We start from the raw sequence: 18,628 nt of genomic DNA on the forward strand, positions 1-18,628 counted from the left end.
CCGCACTTGGCCTTCCGCTCGTTTAACTCGCAGGGTTTTTATGCTGCTGGGTCTCCCACATCTATCGCGGGTCTGTTCTCCCCTCCCGCTTCTTTTCAGATGCAGCCCAAGCTTTGTCGCCCAATCTTTCATCAACTCCTGTGTCTCCCCCTGAAAAAGCCCCGTACATCTTCCTCCTATTGCCCCGTCCCCCGCGTCCCCCCAATACCGCCCTTCCCTCCCCAACCGGTTTTCTCTTTCCGCGCCATTGCGCAGCCCCTCCAAACTCTAGGGTGCTCCGCCAGACCCCCTCGCCTGGGCGAATCCCCTTGGCCGATTCTCCTCCCTCGCTCTGCTCCTCTGCTTTTGCAATACGTCATTCTTTTGCTCAGCTCCCCTCCCTCCACTGCTCAGCTCCTCCCTGTCCCTCCGTTTCTTCCGCATCACTAGGACGCTTTTTGGGCAAAGTGAATGGATCTCCCGCGGAACTCAGGGCAAAGGGCTAGATGAGGGCAATGGCTTCACGGAGACTTCAGGTACCTTCTGAGCATGCGCTTGAGCTTGGCACATGCTCATTCGGGCTGCACGAGGTGCTCTGGGCATGTGCAGAAGCAAAATGAGTACATTCTGAAGCAGGGCAGTTTCAGCTGTGACACCTGCAGCATGTGCCAGGAGCTGCAGCAGCAGCGGGAACAGCAGCAGCAGCAGCCTGTGCGCGGTACATCTTCCCCTCTTCAGAGCGGTAAGCGGCAACACCAAGCAGTTGGATCTCTGTGCGCCCCTCCTGCTTTGTACAGGGTTCAAATGGGTGCACGGTGACCTTACAGAGTGTGCATTACCTCACAGGTAAATATCAGCTGATCGGTTGTGACAGAGGCAGCAGCAAGAGCAGCAGGAGAAGCCAGCCACCCACAGGGCTTTTCTGGAGGTAGCAATTCCTTCCTTCCTTCACTTATCCAGCCCTCATATTTCCCTCCATTTGATCCTTTTACCCTATTTGCTAGTCTTGTCAAGGATGCTCAAGTCTCCATTATGGATGGCGCTTCCTACTGCAAAGAGTGGAATTTAGAACTGGGGGGATGGTGTTGGGAGAGATAAATAATTGTTATTCAGAAATCAGCCTTCATATGTTGCAATGCACCACAGTGTTGGTGAGAATAGCTTTGGGATACCTGGGGAGCGGGACAGGGGGCAATTTCAGCCTGTTGCCAGTTTAGAGATGCTGTCCTCTTTCACCTGGTTTGCCTGTGTGTGTGTGTGTGTGTGAGTGAGGGAGCTTGAGAAAGAGGAAAGAAAGAAAGAAAGAAAAAGAAAGAAAGGAAAGAAAGAAAGGAAGGAAGGAAGGAAGGAAGGAAGGAAGGAAGGAAGGAAGGAAAACTGGAGAAGGAGCCAAGAACTAACCTCATTTGGTTTGCTGCTGGTTCCTCTTTCCCTTGTGGCAGGAAAGCTAAGCAGAGTTTGTCCCCCTTGCGTAAGGAAAAAAATAGTGGAGGCACATTCAGGAGGGAGAAATAAAAAGGGGACAAATTGAACGAGTGATAACTTGAGATGAGCAGGTCTTGTGACAAATGCTGGCTTTGGGGCAGCATCAAAGATCCTTGTGGGCACTCTGGATTTCATTACAAAGCTTGGTAAGGCGTCCAATTGTATGTGAAGAGAGGTGCTCTGTATGTGATACGTGTGGTGAGATACTCAGGCAGGAATACATGCAGGCCTGTGATGACATCATCTCTTGGACTTTTGCTTTACTTCAGTGTTTGGGTGATAAGATGCAGATCTTGGAGCATAAGAGAAACAGCTCTGGAATTCAAGGGAGATATTCTCCCTGCAGTATGTTCCATTTTAAGAGCTTGATAGCATTATAATACATTTGGGCTCAGATTTATATAAGACAAGTGTCTGCAGTCAGGAGTGTGTGAATATTGTCACTGTGGGTAGATTTGTTTTTGCCTGTCATATCTGCAGCTGTGTATATGGGCTTTGCTGGTGGGTTTAATACAGATTCTTCTAAAATTATTTGTACTGGGAAGTCTGAACTTCATCTGAAAAAAATATTAATTCTATAAAGCCAGAAATATATTTTACACCATCTTATTCCCGTCTTATGTCCTGAGCTTAGTAACCTGCCCATTCACAAACTTCTGCTGCTTGGAATGGAGACTGGATATGCTACAGATCTCCCCAGAAATAGTGTAACCGTTTGCAGCTCAACTGGCATTTATAACATTTTGTGCAGCGTTTAAAGATCCCAGTGGGAATGAATAAATCCTAAACTTGGTCAGCAAGAAAGATTTAAAAGACATTTGAAAAAATTAAAGCTAAAAAACAATGTTGGCGAGTTATATGATCTTCTCAGCAAGTGAAATTGCAAATTCATTCTTATTACTGGATTTTTCTTTATTGCAAAAGCATGCAAAACATACAGTCTATTTTTTAATCTGTGAATTAAGACCTACGCAATGCGAATCTGTGTAGTCTGTACATTTGCTCCGTTCTTCTGTGCTTGGTGAAGTTGACTAGTACTTGTGATTGTAGCTTGAAGCTTTTAACTCTTTCAGTTCTTGGCAATCCAACATAAGAAAGTTTCATCTAAAGTATTTTTAATAACTTTAGAAAGCTAGCATGTTGTTTTTTAGCATAGTTGTAGCAGGGGGATGATGATGACAATGACGACAGAATCATTTGGAAAATGTTGCAGGAGAGAAAAAGACCTCTGGTGACTGAAAGAATTAATGGTTATTGCTGAACAAATTTTCAGATGTAAACTCCTACTTCATTAGATGCCTAGCACTGTTAGTGCTGTAGAAATTATTTATTCTCAAAATGAATTTTAAATAAAAATACTGAGTTCTTGAGCTTTTTATTTCAGATACAAAGTGTTAGGTTCCTGAAAACTATCTTAGAGGTTTTCTCTGCTAGAGCAACTGGTCCCAAAATATATTTTGGAAATTATGTGATTCTCCTCTAAAGATTTTTGGGTTTGCCTGTATAAGATGGTTATAGTTCCAGTTTAACAATTCATCTCCTCCATTACTTAAGTTTCTGGAACCTCATTGGAAATATTTGTGTTCATCAAATATAGTAGTCAGTAAATACACTGAAAATAAAATAGGCTAGAGATAAATACAAACTTTCTATTGTTCTCTGTTTTGCAGCTCATTGTTGTTAATAAAATTGAAATGAATTCATTTCTTGCTGCTTAAAAAAGAATACAAGTCAAATATGAATGAAATCTACCCTTTCCACTATTTTGTACATATGAGCAATGAGAGTTATATTGGTTAAATTCCTATTTCTGAGTAAGGTGACTAGAGGTAGTAGATTTCTAGGAGCAGAATTTATGTATATGCTATTCACTTACTCATTTTAATTCCTGCTTCTGAAATCTGATTTATAGTCTCTACAGTGTCTGATCCTAGGACTATTACATATTTTCTAAAGTTGTTTCCAGCACTTGTTTTTTCATTGACTGTAGTACCAGTCCAGGAAGGTGAACTGGAAGATAGGACAAATCTATATAAGAGATTTAACTAAAACTTTTCTTGAAGCCTTCTGGATACTGTAGAATTATGATAAAGGGAGATGGGAACTGAGATGTCAAATACAGTTGACATACATTTGGAAATAATCCTCGGTTTAGCAGACTTTGGATGCAATGGGCAAATCTGTTCTCTTCTGTGTTTGTGTAAGATCCCATTTTCTATTTTACACCTACATAATGCCAGTTTACTCATATGTAAACTCCAGTATGCTTTTTAACAAACATTTAGGACTGCTGAACTTCCCTCCCACCCCCACCCCCCTTAATCTGCTAAATCAAGACAAGTTTGGGAATACTGTTATAGGTGAATTGAAATATGATTGATTTGTGTATAATATAATGATGACCATTAAGAGATTATGTCTAGTATGGTATTTGGTGCTATTGCAATAGATGGTTTCGGTTGATCAATAATGTTCTTGCCAAATAGATTATATTAGACTAGGAATGATCTGTTATGAGGGTTACCATGGTCCCTGTAAAGCTTGGGGTTATTATGTCTATTGGTTTGTTGTATATCCTATCAAGAAGTGTCTAGAGGTTTAGATATTAATTTATACGGAAAATGTTCTGGTATTTCTTTTCACGGAGCTTTAGAAGGCATAAAATCAAAATGATTGTAAAGTTAACGCAAGTTTTACATGTGAAGTTACTTGCATATCTAGAACTTTGTAGATACTAATTTAAATGTGGACTGTATAAAATCCATACGTGCAAGATAATAAACATTTCAATAAAATATTTTTAAAAACCAAGCGGCAATAAAACCACACTTCTGGTAATATGGAGATTTAAAATTGTGCTAAGTTCTATGGATTTCAACTATGGAAAAATAAGCTAAATAGGGGGATTACATTGTTTAAAAGAAATGCAACACTTCCATCCTTGCAGTATCTAAAAATGGGGATATTGATTCATCATTTAGACTGGTGTAATTCTTTCAAATCTAATAATAGTTTAGCAATGTATATGATCAATCAACAGCCCAATCCTATCAGGGTGTGCTTAGAAGTGTGTTTACTCACAGGACAGTACACACAGGATTGCCTATCTAGTCTTCATGAAGTTATTGTTGCCATTGTTGTTAATTTATATTGATTTCAGTTAAGTTTAATTTATTGTTAAACACTACAGTCTTGAAGTATAGATTTCATCTTGGCAAATTTGAGTATCAAAATTTATTTATGGTCCAAGACCAAACATAATAAAAGACCAGCATATAATACAATAACTATAAAAAGGCATTTTAAAAATTGCGAGAAAACCCTAAAGCAGTTAGTAAAGGTAAAGGTTTCCCTTGACATTAAGTCCAGTCGTGTCCGACTCTAGGGGGCGGTGCTCATCTCCGTTTCAAAGCCGAAGAGCCAGCGTTTGTCCGTAGACACTACCATGGTCATGAGGCCAGCATGACTACACGGAAGACTGTTACCTGCCCGCCGAAGCGGTACCTATTGATCTACTCACATTTGCATGTTTTCGAACTGCTAGGTTGGCAGGAGCTGGGACTAGCAATGGGAACTCACCCCGTCACGCGGATTTGAACCGCTGACCTTCCGATCGGCAAGCTCAGCAGCTCAGCGGTTTAACCCGCAGTGCCACCACAGTTAGCAGCTAACAATTAATAACATAGGGTAGGAAACAGACAGTTTCTGACAGCTGCAGATATTGATAAGAATTTTGCACCCTTCTTAGATTTCTGAAGAGCGGTCACCTGGGAGAACAGTAATGGCTTCCTGGCTGCAGTGGCAATTAGAGGTGTTAGCAATTGGAAGTATTAAGCTTGATCACCATTGGGTGTACAGTGGACATTTTAATAGCACATGAGAGACAGATTCTACCTCCGAGCCTGAACAGAAACAATTTCAGCTTTCATATGGGAGGCTTATATCTACCAATTGTTGTCCTAATAGTTAGTGCCCCAATTCTGGCCAAATTAAATAGTCTTCTGTGTGGAACATATATGTGATAGAGCTCAGAGCTGTGGGAGTAGAGAGCGCATTCCAGGCAGATAAGCATTCTCACAGCTTGCACAGCTTGGAGAGTAGGGGTGGGGGTGCGAGGAAGAAAGTTAGATTGGCACTGCTCTAGATTTCCAAGGGTATTTTTCCCTTTAGCTCGGTTAAGGAATCTTTAGCCTGGCAAGATTCTGTATATAGTAGAAACAATAAAGAAACTAGAGTTGTAACTTAGACTCAGCGTTGTTTCTTCACCAGTTGCCCTGACAATATAGGATGTTAAAGAAATATCTAGGAACAGTCCAGAAAAGAGGAGTGATTGTGCTATAAAAGGGATGGGAGACTCTGGCTCTGTCATTTTGGATATCTAGGTCCCAAATCCTCTGCTTTAGGTCAGCCAGGGTTTTGTTAAGTCCCAAAGCAGGTAGTGTTGACAAGGTGAAACCATAATATACCAAATTGTCATTAATTTGTCTTCTTAGGGTGGAAGAGAACCTATCTAGCAAGGTGAGGTACACTAAGGAAGTTCCCCAACAGACTTGCTTCAGCCAGAATCTAAGGCTAGTCATGTTAAAGCAACGAGAGTTGAATAAGGGACTCATACTAAGATTTTCAAGAATTTTCATTGAATTGCTTCTAAACTAGGAGATCCTTTATAAATACACAGCTGAGCACTATGTAGCATCAAACTAGAAGTATCTTCAGTATCACATATGAGTGAGCTGTTCTTTGTCATGGCTCCTTCACAAACATATATGTCTCTGATACCATAAACACATATTGATTGTATAAAGATCTTGCATGTATAAGGATATACTAAACATGTAATTTTTATTTATAATTATAAATAATTATAAACAAATAATTATACTGCATAATTATTTTTACATTTATTTTATTTTATAAATAATAATTATAAATAAATAATTACGATAATGTAGCCATCAAATCCATATGGAAAGACTGACATAATCAGTGGTGCATGAAATCAGAGCCCTACATTTTTTGTGGCGCAAAAGAAGAAAAAGAATCTCATACGAAGAAATTAGTAGTCACAGTTAGTGTACCTTTTCAAAGAAGTGTATTGAAAAGGCTAGATTATTTTTTTCCTGTTTTATTAGAATAAAAATTAGTGAACTTTAACTTTAAAAGGATCTTTTTCTAGTTGAGTAAACTCCATGTTCATAATTCTGAGGTGTAAGCATGCCGTGCTCACCCTTTAGGAAGTATCAAAAGCTTAACTCTACTGCAAAGCCTAGCATGGAAAATCCTAATCACTATACTTGAAATGCTGGCCTGTGTTTTTTATTAATTAATGTCAGTTCCCACCTGCTAAGTATAACTGCAAATATATGCAGTTGTGGAATTGTGCATAGCAATTAATTGTGACATTAGACTTAACCATTCATTATAGAAGTCTTGTGACTGAATTGTGCAAGGCACCACATGAATGGTCATGATTTGTATCAGCTACTTAAGATCATGGATTAGAATAACCATTTCTGGAGCTAATTTCAGTACAAAACTGGGGCACTTCAGCAGTGATTCAGACCTTTGAATGTAAAATGACATATCTGTCATGTTCCTCCTTGAAAATTATATAGTTGAGAGAAAGCAAAAGCCATAATCTATCACATTCTCCTCAAAATCAATATATACAATCCAGACTTCCATGAGCAAGAAGCAGGGAGTAGCTTGGCCCATAGGAAACTGCTTTAGTGGATCATCATGTCTCTGTTATTGATATGGCATCCTACCATTTACATTAAGAACATAAGCCCAGCCAGAACAGATCAAGGGTCAGTCTAGTCTAGCATCCTGTTTCCCATAGCAGCCAACCAGATGCCTATGGAAAGGCCACCCAAGCCAGGCAAGACTGGAACAGTCATCTCCTGCCACTGATGAAGATTACTCATCTGAACAGAAGAAATAGAAATGCAAACCAAACAACCAAATGGAAGTGTTATTTATTTATACATGGGCCTAGCTCGAATAGAGCAATGCTCTAGCACCCATCTTAAATGGACAGTCTGGACTGTGGTGGAGATTAATTCTGTCTCAGTGTGGTGTGACATTGTGCTTGCAAGCAGAAACGCACACAGGGATTCAAAAAAATCAAGATGGTGATCATGTGATCTAAGACCTGCCCCCTTTTTAATCCATTGCATGTAAAAGGGGGAGGGAGGTTGGGCTTTAATCATGTAGTCATAGCCTTCATCCTGACTTTTTAAAAAACATTTAATTTTTATTAAGAGCTTTAATTACAGTAGTAAAACTAATGCAAACTAAAGTTAGAGAAAGAAAGGAGAGAAAGAAAGAATAAAAAGTACAGGAAAAAAGAAAAAGAAAGAAGGTAAAAAAAGAAAAAGAAAGAATATAATAAAGAAAAAGAAAAGAAACTAAAGTTAGAGAAAGAAAGGAAAGAAAGAAAGAATAAAAAGTACAGGAAAAAAGAGAAAGAAAGAAGGTAAAAAAAAGAAAAAGAAAGAATATAATAAAGAAAAAGAAAAGAAATGTGCAAAGAAGTGACTTCCAACCTTCATCACAATAAGTACAAATTTAATAACTTTACACCCCCTGTAAGGTTAAACAGATATCTCTTCCTCCCATATCTCATCTCTTATCTATAAGCAAATCCATAAAACATCAACTTTTCCTGGCATCAGCAAAAAGCCCATAAAGGGTTGCCAGAACATTGCAAAAAAAAAAAAAAAGTCTTATTTTAACTTTGATCAAATAAACCAACTTTATATTCCTTCCTTTTACTTCTAACAGTCTTAATCTTTAATTCAATCAAATATTGTCAAAGAATTTCAATTCAATTTCAATTCATCTTCAATTCTTCTTTATCTCATCGCACAGATTTCTTTAAGGCTTTAACAAGCCTCTGTTGTCGATCCACTAATAAAATATTTTCCAGGTCATTCTCTTGGTTTATCATCTGTATTTCCCTTTTAATTTTTAAAAGTTCAGCCAGTTTCTTTTGTATATCCAGCATCCTTTTCCAAATCATTCTCTTGGCCTGTCATTTGTACTGTAGTTCCACATTCTGTTCTTTCTCTATCTTGTCAGATAAAATTTGTTCCACATCTGTCATTACTTCATTAACATCTTTTAGACATAGTCTATCCATAGAAGCAGACATCCTTATGGACAGTGTTGATATTGTAGTTACTAACTTCTGGCTCCATTCTTCAAAAAATCTCCTTTAATATTTCTGATGTTACAATGTTTTGTGTCATTTTGTAAGTCCCAGTATTAACTGACATCAGGTGTGATTTTTTTTTCTTCTGCTTAAAATCTTTAGTCCCCTGTAGTGTCCAGTTTCTAAAATTATCACTCATCTTTTGTTATGATTTGGAATAACCAGAATAGCTGAAACAAGTCTGTTTCCCAGAAGAAGTTGTTTATTTTTTATAGTGAATTCCAGAATTTTATAGTAAAAGTCAATATTCCAAATTTATCTGGACCCTTGGTCCATTTCTTAGAGCAATTCTCATTTATCTTTTTGCTGTTTATTTCAAATTCTTTAAGTTCTTAAGCTTATAATTAATTTTTCTTTTGTTCACAGTTGAAGATAAACTCACCCAATGAAGACTTTTCAAATTTGTCCTTCCGAAGGTCTCTGATAGCTTTAAGATAGGTAATAGGCAATTTCTGAAAGTGATTAGGAAGTGAGGTTTGCAAACTTAGTGTTCTTTAAAAGGCTCTGCCACGATTATGAACAAGATGCTGATCCTATCTCCTGATGCTCAGACCTGCAGAAAACCACTGTCCTGCAGTCTTCTTGTGAGGAGCAGCTAACCGGAACACATGTGGGCAATCTCCCATCCTCTCCTTATCCAAAGAGTTTCCAAGGAACTGGTCTAGTCACTGGTCCTTGGTCTTTGCCACAACCATCAGCTCCGCTTTTGCAGCACCATCTTCAGTTCACCATACCTCCCCTGGAAGTCCAGCTTTCATCCTGACTTTTTTGACCCCCTTGGGAACACCCTGTTTACAACTCAAATGTGATAAATGGAAAACCATGCTTTTCAGTCAGTGAGATTTCCAAGTGATGAGTCTTGTCTCCACAATTGCAGGATTCTGACTGAAAGGCCTCAGTAACTACAACAAATAAAACTAGTGAGGGGCTAAACTAAACCTGACATTAAATGAGTATTTATGTTTTAATGAAAAAAAAAGAACAGAGATAGTAGTTGTGGAGTGACTTCGTATTCTGAATGAACTTGTAAAGCTGATATTTGTTTGTGGAGGAAAACTTGCTAGTTTTGGTGGAGGATTTCTTCCCAGTACTGACAGTATCTCCAAAGGAAGGCATTGCCATAGTGCTACAGTAAAGGCCTAAATTTTCCCTACTATTGCTGAAATCCTGATAAATGTTAGCCACCCTGGCTGATACAGCCTGCCATTTAAATGAATTAGCCCTCTCTGTGGTGGTAATCTGTGGGTTAGATGAAAAGGCACATTTAGTTTCATGTCTAATTTATCCACATAGTCTGCACTGTTGGCACTGGACTACATAAAACTTTGTCAGACTGATATACTCCATCTGCTGGACAAGAGCCTTCCTCATCCCCAAACAGTGTGGCCGTAGCAGCTAGTACACCTAGATCAGTGTGTCTCAACCTCAGCAACTTTTAAGATGTGTGAACTTCAATTCCCAGAATTCTGGGAGTTGAAGTTCACACATCTTAAAGTTGCTGAACTAGAGGACACTAGCTTTCTAAAGGAAGGGCTAAACCATGGATAGCAATGGTTGGCTCTCTCTGCAATTAGCGTAATAGGAACATAATTTGACAACAACTCTTGTAATCTCTCAACATTTGTCCTAACAGTGAGACACACACTGAGACGAGGAGTAGTTCTCTAGTGTTTATTACTGCTACATAAACAGAATCCTAACAAACTGAAGAAGCGTGGGAAAACCCAGACAGATAAACCCCAAAAGTCAAGGCGGGTCTGTTCTGTGTCTCTTTGAATGGCTGCTTAATTCCTCAGTACTACGCATGCGTTTTCCCCCCTGGATAGAGGCCCCCTCCTGCTCACCATCATTACTCATGACAACATTGTTCTTGCTGCTTAGGATTGATGGTATTATTGTTGAGCCAAATTTAGAAGGCTGCCTCTTGCCCATCCCTCTGTACAATCCTTCCTGTCTATATGGCTAAAAGACTTAAAAGTATAGCATATAAGTGAGGACTTTAGTGACAGCAAGTCTAGAGAAAGAAAATGTGCAAAAACAACAAGCAATTGGGGAGAATAACAATGTAGGGAGAATTATGGGAAAAGTTTATCTTCTGATAACTCTCACAAGCAGCCTGTGTTGGGACCCATCAGGAGCTTCAGCACCTGAGCTCCTGCAGCTGGGCTACAAGAAGACCACAGGTAAGCACAGGAAGGGAAGCCCATGCTTCCCAATGCTACTGTTGCCTATGGCAGTTCCAACCCTCCAAATATCTTCTATTCTTCCTTCTGACAATATGTAGAGAGTGCATATTAGCAAAACAACCTGGCTTCACTCAGTAGATTGGAGCAGTGTTTCTCACCAAAGAATATGAACTGTGTAAATGGGATTCCATTTGGTTATCAACTTGAATGCAGGCAAATTCCTATGTGCCATGTTAAAGCACAGCTATAGCTACATACTGGAAAACGTAACAGCTCAGTGAAAGTACACATATTACATGCAAAATATTTCAGGTTCAACTCCTGCATCTCCAGATCAGGAAGAGAACAGTGCCAGAAGAAACTCCCAACCCTAAAATGAAATCCCCATGAGTAATCTGACTTTTAAAAATCCCCCCAATCCCTTCAGATCACATTAAGAAAAGCCCTATCGCAGGCTTCTAGATTTGGGCTGCAAAACAGTAGATGGTAACAAAGCAGTACAGAAAACACTGGCTCTTTACTTCTAGCTAGAGGTTATCTGGACTTTTGCAGCCCGGGTCTGGTAGGTCCTACCCTGTTTATAATTCTGGAGAGCTGCTGCCAACCAGTGCAGAGAATATTGAGGACCAATGGCCTGACCCCATATTAAGCAATTTCCTATGTTTCTTTTATGAATGAATGCCACAATCCTGTTTCTGTTGCAGAATTAAACCCAGGACAGGAAGTAGACTACACAATACCTGGAGCCAAAGAAATATCCTACATGGAACGGGTGAGTATTTCAGTGACAGTATCATTTGCTACCAATACGTAAATTACTAATGGGGATATGAGAAGGTCTCCCAGTAGGAGAATTGGAGAGCACTTAGATCAGCCTGACCCAAAATATGGTCCCCAAGTATACTGTATTTGCAGAACATTTATCTTTGATGTACCCTGCCCAGAGTCACTTGTTGTGAGATGGGCAGCTATATAAATTGGATAAATTAATAAATTAGTAACTGTTCAGCATTCCCAGTAAATAGCTTTGATCAAGTTTGATAGCATTCTATCGTAACTGAATTTCTCTGAGCATAAAGGCATAGTTCTCTATCACAAGTGTCCAATCATTACTAACTTTCTGTCTTTCTTGTCTCTTCATAAGCAACCAGTAGTTGAAGAGACAACAAAGTTACCTATCTTAAGTATAGTACAAGTAATACAACCATACATCCAAATCATCAGCAATAGTGACCTGTGAGAATTCAAGTATTTTCCTTGGGATTTCCATCTTTTTGTTTTACCAAAGCTCCTTTGCTTCTCAGGAGCTGAAAACAGTAGGGCAACAATTAGTTGTACTCACCATGAGCATATAATTATGGGAAAGGCTGCACCTGTTTCTCACTCCCTATCATCAGCTTTCAGTGCATGCACAGAAATATTAGCACTCAGTTGCTTGGAAATGATCAGAATTCACTCTGCTTCCAAAGTTGATCAATAAAAGCTCTATTTGTTTCAGTTGTGTGCCTATTACCACGATGGTTATGTTCCTTCATATTAAATCTTAAGGAAAGCCAGGATCAATCTTATTTTATACTGCAGCATGGCCATACCCAGGATGAGTCCCTGTAATTAAAATGTTTCTAAATCTCCTTGTTTTTTGATGGTAGGACAATGACCAAAGACATGTGGGTCAAGATTTACTGAGAATAACTGGCCGCTCCATGATAGGAAGAGGAATGACCCAATTATATGCGTACAGAAATGTGTGAAGATCAAACATTGGTCCCTCTGATTGTCTATGTTTGTGTGGATTCTCCCAGCCATTTCAAATCTCAGGTGGCATTTCAGCTTCGAACTAGAATGTCACTATGCAGTATTATCTGCTGTTTTGCTATTTCAGGTGTTTTCTAGTGCCATCTCTGTGAACTTATTTTCATTTTTTTTCTCATAGCTGTGTCCCTCTCCCTTTCAAAATGTTTGTTCTCTTCATGCAATTATCAGTGTGCATACTATGCAGTATCTGTTAGGAACATTGTTCCCCCAATAAGAGTTGAATTCTTCCTCTATGGAGCACATGGAGTCTCTGTTCAGACTTCTTTGGATGTGGGTGACTTTCTATGGTAATTCCTTTTCTGTCTTGCACTATGGCTCATTATTTGCATCTGTAAACTATCCATGTTTTTACACTCTTGAGGGGATACCTGAAGTTGATACTTGAAGCAGAAGACATACTGTTGTATCTTCTTTTTATAGTTTTATATTTTCTTTTTTATTTATTTTTTTGGCAAATGGCTTGATATACACAGCCTACACCAGAAGATCCAAGTTGGTTTATATACACCTGGGGTGGATACATACTGTAACAAAAACAAAATTGTATTAACAAACAACAATTAAAAACAAAAGCAGAAAGGCTATAATTTATTTCTAAAAGTTAATATTTTTGAGCATGGGAAAATAAAAGTACAAAGAGACATTTATGATTTGGAAGTTCTACAAGTGGAATACCACAACTTAAAATACTTGATTTCTGGTGGAAAACTGTTTAATTAGTAATGGCAGAGCCATTAGAGATGGGTATTGGTATTTGTTCCAGGTGGAGACCATGGACAGATTCAGGTCTCTGATGCACCATGGGACTTGCAGATGGTGATTGATCTGGTCCCTGCCTTGAGTGATTATATGCAGAATTGTATCATTGTGCATTACTTACTCCTTCCATATATGGGGAATATGGAGATGTTGAACTGACTTGGAAGTTGTTACAATGGCTTTTGATGTTAATAGGTTAATAACTCTTATTTCAGTAGCTATTTGTGTGTTTCTTGACTTCTGGTGGGAGTGCACATTTAAACTGTATTTTTTTAAGGTAAGCCTGGCATAATGATGATAGTGTATCCAACAGCTCAATAGGTTTAACTTCTTTTGGTGTGCATTATCTGTATCTGATCACACTTAAAGTCTGTGGCACCATAAAGATTCCAGATGAGATGGATCTTCAGATCCACAGATTATGAGTAGCTTCTTGCATTCTTTGAAAAACTGTATGGACAGAAGTATTTATATAAACGTAAAGGGAATTTAAAGTTCAAACCAAACATCTTTAACATTAGTGGACATGAAGAATATACTCTGCATAGAATCTGTAACTACTAATCCAGCTATAAAATGTTATATGAGAGGACTTTTCAGAAATTGATTCTAAGTGAAACTATATAGCTGATACTAGATACTTTCTGCTGTGCCTCCATGTTGTGTATCTTGTGCTGAACACATACATCAGCTTGTGTTACATTTTTCTAACTTTTGTCTAATTCTTCAGGAGGCTGTAATGTGAAGGAATAGGTTGCCACCTTTCTAATCGGATTAACTTCTGCATCAGTATCAGTAGCCAATTTATGCATATTCTAGCACAGACACCCAGACAACATAGAGATCAGTCAAGGCAAAAGTTTAACCTACGTCATTTGGTGTGAATGGAATGATTAAATGTATAAAAGCAAGAGCAATAAAAATGGTGTGCAGAACAGTAGATTCTGTTACCCTTTTCAGTCATATGCTTCTCTGTTATTGTATTAGCAGTGTATGGCCCCACATCTTTCACTTTTCATCTTGCTTACCACTTTATTGCTTCCTCTGTCTTGCTACAAGCTTACCATTTTTAACATCTACTAATAAGCAAGGTGCAACATTTCTAATAAATAAATAAATAAATAAATATTTCTCTAGGCAGAATACCAGTTGTGCTATAGAGCTCTGTAGTTAACATATTCTTGAATGATGGCAACACTGACATTATAGCAGTTAATAGCATTAATTACATCTGGGGTAGTAAATGGAAGCACATTTCTGTAACTAAGGGCATTCACTCACTAAAGGTGCTGCCTGAATAATATATGCACAACTACTCTTTAATCATGTTAACATAGACAACTCTTAGTAATAACTGTATGAGGGAAGTGTCCACAATAAATGAAGAGTTGTCAACTTTTACTGGCCTTCCTCTTTGCCTGTTAAGATCTACTGGCACATAGAAAGGTGGCACATGAATATTTTCTCAAATCCTGATCTTCATGATAGATGAAGTTTCATCTCGGTCATTTCTGTATGGTTGTTCTTACAAAGTCCTGGATGGACTGTTTGAACTCTAATTAATAGTATCACCATACTGCCTTCTGAAGACAGCTGTATGCCACTGGTCGATGGCAGTCTGGAAGCATGAATATAAGTTGAATCTTATTATTGCCCAATCTTTCCTGCAGCAGCAAATCTGGTATTTTCTTTCTTTCTGTGCTTATTTGGGCATTGATCGATTTTTGTAGCAATCTGAAGGGGAAGAATTTAGGGGGGCTTTTATTTCTTCAAACACAGACAGAGAAGCAGAACTCAAAAGTGAGCAGAGAACTTTTGTCTCCATCCAAAACCCACACAGAAAAGGAGAAAATGGAAATGAACTTGTTTACTTCAGCAAGTTTTCTTCACCAAGCTTTCATATAGTTTTAATCTTAGTCCTGTAATCCATTTATATTTATTTATTTATTTATTTAATTAATTTAAATTTGTATCACCACCCATCTGGGTTTACAATAAAAATAAAGTATTGGCCAAGCAATGAAAATATTTCGTGTGAAATAGAAATATAATCTTAGACCCCGAAGGGAGATGAAGTAGAACTGGAGGGATTCCACAGCAGTGATCTGGGATTTTTTTTTTTGCTTTAGTATTGCCTTGGCTCCAAATACTCTACCCAGAAAGTTTAAAAGCCTATCTGAAGCAGACAAATGTATTTAATCTCTTTTCTTTTAATGCTGACAAATTCTAGCTCAGCGTTTTTTGTCTAAAGTAGTGATCACAATTAAAATGTGGTGTGCTAGCGGTTTCTGGAAAATGATCTGTAACTTGAGAGTCAGATAAGAGCTGCTTTTGACTTGGTGAGAATTAACCTATAAAGTGGGGTGTATGCGTATTTGCCTGAGTACTTTATAGCATTATACAGTGATTTTCAGAATGTCTACAGGCACATCTGTTTCTCACATCCATAAAATGTGGGTGTAAGTCCACATTCATCTCTGCAGACATCAATTCCACAAAGTTGTGGATTAAGGTTAGGGATTTTCACATTTGTGGCTGGTGCAGAAATCAAGGGAGTGGGTAAAATGAGGTGCTCAGCAACAAGAAAGGGAGTCATGAAACAACAGACTGAACCAAATTAAAACTGTGTTCCTTTGCACCTTTTACCGATGCAGACTACTTGATATTCCTTATACTGTGCTGTTGCAAGGATCTGAAAACCTTTTCTTCAAGCAATAGAAATATTAATTAATTCGTTATTTTTGAACACTGTTTATTGAAGTGTTGGAAAGCCAGAGTCTCATTGTGATGTCAAGGAATCAAAGAGCTTATTGCCATAACAGTGCATCTAAAAAGCCAGCAACTCTCTCTCTCTTTCTCTCTAATGCTCAAGAGAATTACAATGACATAACTGGCAAAGAGCCACATCAAGGAGAATTTCTTTTTCTTTTTTCTTTTGTCATCCTGATTTTAAGTAGGAAAAAATGACTGCCATCATTTTGTATTTCTATGGAATTAGAAGAAGCCTCAGAATCTCTCCTCCCCACCTTCTGAATGAATCTACTGAAAACAGTGGAGCTATACTGTGTAAGCCTAAATGAAGCCAAATGCAACCAAATGCAATATGAATGTAAAATTATTATTGTTGTTATTTAACATTTTTCCCTTCTTCAGTTGCAGTGGAAAGTTGAAGAGACAAATGGGAACAGAGGTAAAAAAAACAGGTTGATGCTTTATTGTAAGGTATAAAAATATCCAAATAATTTTGTAATTCATTCTAACAAAGATAGAATATAAAGGCATCATCCCAAAAAATAAAGATCTGCACTTAATGATATTGTTATTATTATTATTATTTCCTTAATAATTAAAAAGATTAGGAGAGGATGCAATTTCTACTGCTACCAAATCCATAAATAGGCAGGTAAGTGAACAAGAAGGAAGGGTTAGTGTGAAACTGTCACTCTTTCAAAGCCCATTCTAGTCTTAATATATATCTAATTCCTGTATTCAGATGATGTCTGTGTAGACACGTTTTTCAGGAATAACAACAGCACTGTATTTCAGAAATGAATTATTTTAGCATGAAATGAATTACCTCTATACTTTGAGATACTTGAAAATACACTTTAGAAATGTTTTGTGCACATTGTTTCCTCCCTGTTGGTGGTAACCAGGCTAATTCTAGAGTGGGGATTCCTGAACCTTTTGCCATCACACCTTCCTTTAGTGTAATCTTAATGTACACACCTCCCCTAAAAATCCAAACACCAAAATGAACACAAATGAACAACAAAAACAATACAATGAAACTTTGGGAAAGGTGGATTTATTGTAACAATGTAACTAAAAGGTTCTTCACACCTCCCCTAGACTCCAAGGGAGGTACACCTCACAGTTTGGGAAACCCTGTTCTAGAGTGTTCCTGTGTATGGAAGAATTAGGAAAACAGGCACATGTCAAAAACATATCTTCCCATGATAAAGACTCCTTTATATTTTCCTTAGACCTTGCGTCTCTGATATGGCGTGCTCTCCTGAGAGATGTGCCACTTCATTGTTTAAAGGGCTTTGTAACAATTGTTGGTTTTGTCAGTAAAACATGTTTCAGTGTGGACTGCAAATACCGAAATGAAGTACAGTACAGACTGACATAGATGTGATGCTTTAATTTTAGTTTTGAAATATCTATTGCTTCATTTCTGAATCTCAATGTCTGACCACGTAGCGTAGAGCAGGGAAGGGAGACAAATGTTGGCTGCTCATCAAAGTCCATCATATTTTATTATTAGGCAGGGTGCCATCCAAGCAGAAGGACATAAATGGAGGGAAGCCAACAAGCCATGTATGCATATCCTGTGAGGCAAGTGTGTTTGCATATTAATAATTTGGAGAGCTTTTACTTAAAAAAAAAAAGGCTGCTGTCTGAATCAAGAGAGTGACCTTTGGGGGGAAAAACAGTCCAAGTTGAATTATGGATATCCATTGCCATGGGATGGCTGCTGTTTGGGTGGTTTGTTATTATCTACAGCTGAGACAGTAATAGTATACTGAAGTTTTGCTCTCCCTTAATTCTTATCCATCAATTCTTGCTGCAACAGTAAATTAAGAAAAAATGTAATTCACTTAAACACATGTTGTGCTTCTCACCACAGTGAAAATGAGAGGCCTTTTGTTCATTTTTTCCCACTGGTGATGTGTTTAAAGATGAACACTGGTACCTTATTATAAGGCTTGACCTAAAAATATTAATGACCAGTAGAGATGAAACACATGGTTTTCTGTCGGAGACTGAGAATGGAGCCGTCTAGCGTCAAAATGAAACTCCCATTACTGTGGAATATTGAATACCTCTCCATAAGGGTTGAGAGTTTAGTTGAACCCAAATACAGCTGAAATAATATATTAAATAGCTAAGAAATTGGACTACAAATTAGGGAGCCTTCAGTCAAAGTCTCACTTCCACTATGAAATCCCAGGATGACTTTGGGCAAAAGTCTTTTCCTAAGGAGCTACATCTACAAAATGGGGGATGAATCCACTTTGTAAAATTGACGTATAGAATTCCCTAACCTAGCCTTCTCAGTTCATTGGACTAAAGCTACAAAATTGTATATATGCAAAGTTTTCAGAATACTCTCAAGTGCTGTATAAATGCTAAATATTATAATGGTTATTTGTGATATCACTAGAGAGCACTAGAAGAATAA

General features: G+C 38.1%; 1 protein-coding gene across 1 annotated transcript in view; it reads left to right on the top strand.

Annotated features, from left to right (window-relative positions):
• Nucleotides 1-612: 612 nt before the first annotated feature.
• DTNA (dystrobrevin alpha) overlaps nucleotides 613-18,628 on the top strand; it is a 216,578-nt gene continuing 198,562 nt past the window's right edge. The window contains exons 1-2 of the mRNA XM_063299253.1: nucleotides 613-721; nucleotides 11,571-11,638. The gene's annotated coding sequence lies outside the window, so the exon portion shown is untranslated. The remainder of the gene's footprint in view (nucleotides 722-11,570; nucleotides 11,639-18,628) is intronic.

Source organism: Candoia aspera, chromosome 3 (genome assembly GCF_035149785.1).
Source record: "Candoia aspera isolate rCanAsp1 chromosome 3, rCanAsp1.hap2, whole genome shotgun sequence".
NCBI classification, from domain to species: Eukaryota; Metazoa; Chordata; class Lepidosauria; order Squamata; family Boidae; genus Candoia; species Candoia aspera.